Here is a 4,287-nt window from a genome sequence, read left to right as displayed (position 1 = left end):
TTATTATTTAAGAACTATCGTGGTTTTCTTTTGAGCCGTAAAATTCATTTGTTAACTCCGTCGCTACTACGTGCTTCCATTGTATGACTAATCTTTTCGCGATATACCGATTCATAATTATTGTTAATAGGTATAATATATATATATATGTATCTGTTATTGAATATTAATGTATTCTTATTACCTACTACAAGTTACAACAGCGAAAGTATACTTATAAATTATAACTCGGGGTTACTGATCGGGTCATGGTGTGTCGTGGGTGCCGATGTCCAAATGTGGGTTGAGCTGGTCTTCTGTAGGTCCTCTTAAGGTCGTTGTCAACCATCGAGTTCCACTATCGACCATCCACTCTGACTATTGATTGCCGACCATAGACTCCTCCTTCGATTATGACTATTGACTCTTGACTGTTGACTGTTCACTATCGACTTACGACCATTCTATTTAACTCTTTTCCACCAGGCGTCCCGGTCGATTATTAACACGACGCAAGCTAAACATCGCGTCAGCAATATATATAGTTCATACACAATATACACGCATTTTCCATTGCTAACACTCAGCATATTAGCCGTGCTCAACGTAGGGAGTAATGTACGATGTCGATGACGACATTCGTTACATGTACCTCTTGTCCAATTAAATCTGGACCCCAGATTTGGGAAGTCAAGCAACGGTAGCTGTGTTAGTGGTAGTGTTGTATTTGCTGATTGCATGTTCCTTGTTTATCCAGTAGCGAAGAATAAAGGTACTCCAACCTCCTCCGACTGTATCTTCTTGCTGGACTGTAAAACATGAATTTTGTTGGCATACAAACACCAAGCCACCAAGGCAATGTTCATGCGTATTTTATAATATTCACAATATATGTTTATTACATATTATAGCTTGAAAACTTTTGGTTAGTGGAGTGAATTGTCGTTGGCTCTTCCGTCCATGAATACCGACACCCACGGCAGTCTTCACTTACCCCTTTCAGTTTCCTCGAGTTAGTTATAATATACATAATATTTAAGTATTAAGACATTTTTTTTTTTTATAAATATATAAGAAATAGTGTTTAATTTCATACAATTTACATTAAAGAATGTACATGAAATGTATTATAAGGCCACAGAAACATTGAAAGTATAATTTTTTTTTTTATCAATATTACAATAAATGTTTGTAATACATTATAACATGTTTGAATTCAAAAATATCATACAAAACAATGTGCATGTAAAAATATTTGTTTTATTCAACTTAATATATAATTAACTAGTTCAAAACTAATTTATATTAAAAAACAGTACTAGTTAACTATAAATAAACTCAATAGCAGAGCACGAATTTTTGTCTAAACTTGGATGTTAATCCAATAACGCAGTATTTTTCAAATTTACTTTGGGAAAAAGTTTTACAATTAACATTTCACACAAACTTAAGAATTATTAATTCGGTGAATAGGTACTCTACTGTATTAAAATAATAATAATAATAATAATAATGATACTAAAAATATCATAGGTACAACGATAAATTTATCATATAATTTATAAATCCAATCAAATATATCCTATAATAAATAATAATAATAATAATTAACATACAATAATTTAATAATTTGATAAAACAAACCCTGATAGATTATTTTAATTATTATAATACATGCATATCATGTATAAATATTAAATATATTGTTTAAACTTCAAAACACTTGTTTAGGAATAGTGTTATATAGTCATGACTTAATAATAACGATTAAGCAAATGATTAATCAACAACAATATTATATATGAATTGTAATGGATGATTAAATTGTATGAACGATTAATATTTAATATGATAAATATTTTACAAATTATACACTAATATAGTATTATATGTAAAAATAAAAATTTACCTAAGTAATCTCTCAGTCACTGAGCCATTATTTACCATAATATTGTCCCTTCGATTGGTAAATTTATTATATTATATTATCTCCGTATAACCCTCTACCTCTGGTTCTGGTAACCATTTTCCTTAATGCTACAATAACTGGAACTATTGCGAACATTTTACAACTTATTAAATTATATAAATTAAAACAAAATGATTAATTATAATATAGTAAAAAGATAGCAGATTAAATATTATATTTGTTAAAGATTAAATTACAATTTAAAAACTATAACACATTGTTCATTGACTGTTGTAGTAACACTCTGTTGTGCTATGCCATTCGCTATAATATATATATATATATGTTACGGGCAAAGTAAACTTTCGGGCAATGTTCACATTGCCCGGGCATTATGGTACTGCCCGATTATGGTGGGCAATGTAGGCAAAATTATACATTGTCCAGGCTGTATAGAATTGCCCAGTCTAGTTGGGGACTTCATTTTTTTCTTCAATCAATGTTTCATCAACTTCACAACGATCACCAGTATTCATGGATGTAATAGCTGCCTCTAAATCTTCTTCAGTTTTTAATTTATTAATTATTGATATTTGAAGTACCGATGATTTTAATCCAATTTTAGCGCTACATCCAAACATTGCTTCATATGGACTGCATTTTATTCCATGATGTAACGATCGATTTTTCATTAATTGGACAAATTTTAGTCCTTCACTCCATTTTTTTTGTTTTATTGTCTTGTAACCAAGTGGCAAGTATGTTTTCCACATCTTGATTGGCCCTTTCGACGGACCCTTGACTTTGCGAATGTCTCGGTTTTCCGTGTACAATTTTTAAATCTTCCCACATATTACAAAATTCGTTTATTATTTTATTTACGAATTCTCGGCCATTGTCACTTCGTCGAATCGCTGGTGCGCCAAATGTTGTAAAAATATCAAGAAGTACATAAGCTACTTCTTCGGCACATTTATGTGTTAATGGGCGAAGCAAAACAAATTTTGTTAAATGGTCCTGATACACTAAAATAAATTTATAGTTTCCATCGGGTTGTGCTTGCATATCTATAAGATCAATTTGACATCTCGAATTCAATTCATTTGAGATGATTGATTTTGCAACAAGACCTTTCTTTGCAGTACTGCCTTTTTTTTGACAAGATATGCATAGATTTAAAAAATATAACATAATTGATTCTCTTGTAATGTTTTTATATTTTTTATTAAGCTCATATTCCATACGGTTTCGTCCACCATGACCGATAGTCAAATGAGTATCATGAATAATATTAAATAATTCTTCATTAAAAACATAGTACTTAAGATCATTACCTTCATTACTCACTGGAACAATTAATTTTTCCATGTCAGATACTGTTATTACATCATATTTTTTCAAAAGTTTATGGCCTCTTGATTTCAGTTTAAGTTGTTTTACTTCAGATATTAATTCGTCGTATTTAGTTTTAGTTAAATATGTACTATTAACATTTTTATTTTTTAATGCAATTTCAAGATTTTTTAAATATTGCCCTTCCATTTCAATTAATTTAGTTTAAATACCACACACGTTAATACAGCGAACACTACACTAACACTATGACGATACTTACTAACGACTTTCAACCGGGCAATATTAACCACTCACATTTTGTACGATTCAATGATTACGATAATAATTATTGTACAATATCTAAAAGGTAAAACCGATTTACCGATAATATAATCTTGAAACGACAATAATTGACGAGATAATATTGAGAGTTTTGTATATTGGTACCTCGCGGCTCATACTAGTATAGGTATTTGAAATACTAACAGACAACGGTTTCATAATATTATAGTTGATTGTTTAAGTTACAATGTCTAATTTACTACGGGCAAAGTATCACCCTGCCCGGTCAAAATAGTATTTTAATATATTGCCCAAAAACAGCGGGCAAAGTATACATAGACCGGACAATGTGAACATTGCCCGAAAGTCTACTTTGCCCGCAACATATATATAAAAAAACAAAATATTTTAGTAAAAACAATATATAACTTGCATGCCCTTTGGTGACAGCTAAGTTATATACTTCATAAAATATTGTAGCTAGAAAAAAATCACAAATCGAGAAATTAACAATATACACGATGTTTTAGAAACATAATAATAGAATATATTCTAAAATATGTAAAATAGGCCAAATATTCTCTAAGGTCCAAATATGCTTTAATATCCAAAATACATTTTTTCCTACGAACTCTTTGATGGATAAATCGTCCACATTTCTCATCCTCATAGAGTTGCATAAAGCCAGTTAAAAAAAAAAATAATTTAAAAAATAAACATTTTAAATTTTAGAATATACCTACTAGACATTTTTTCATTTTCTACTGTGTTAAAGAGGGGGG

General features: G+C 29.9%; 1 pseudogene; it reads right to left on the bottom strand.

The window, feature by feature from the left end:
• Window positions 1–2,355: 2,355 nt before the first annotated feature.
• LOC115033227 lies at window positions 2,356–3,256 on the bottom strand (annotated as a pseudogene).
• Between the last annotated feature and the right edge of the window lie 1,031 nt (window positions 3,257–4,287).

This window comes from Acyrthosiphon pisum, chromosome X (assembly GCF_005508785.2).
Source record: "Acyrthosiphon pisum isolate AL4f chromosome X, pea_aphid_22Mar2018_4r6ur, whole genome shotgun sequence".
Taxonomy (NCBI): Eukaryota; Metazoa; Arthropoda; class Insecta; order Hemiptera; family Aphididae; genus Acyrthosiphon; species Acyrthosiphon pisum.
The sequence above is the reverse complement of the archived record's forward strand: the minus strand, read 5'-3'. Positions and strand labels throughout refer to the sequence as shown.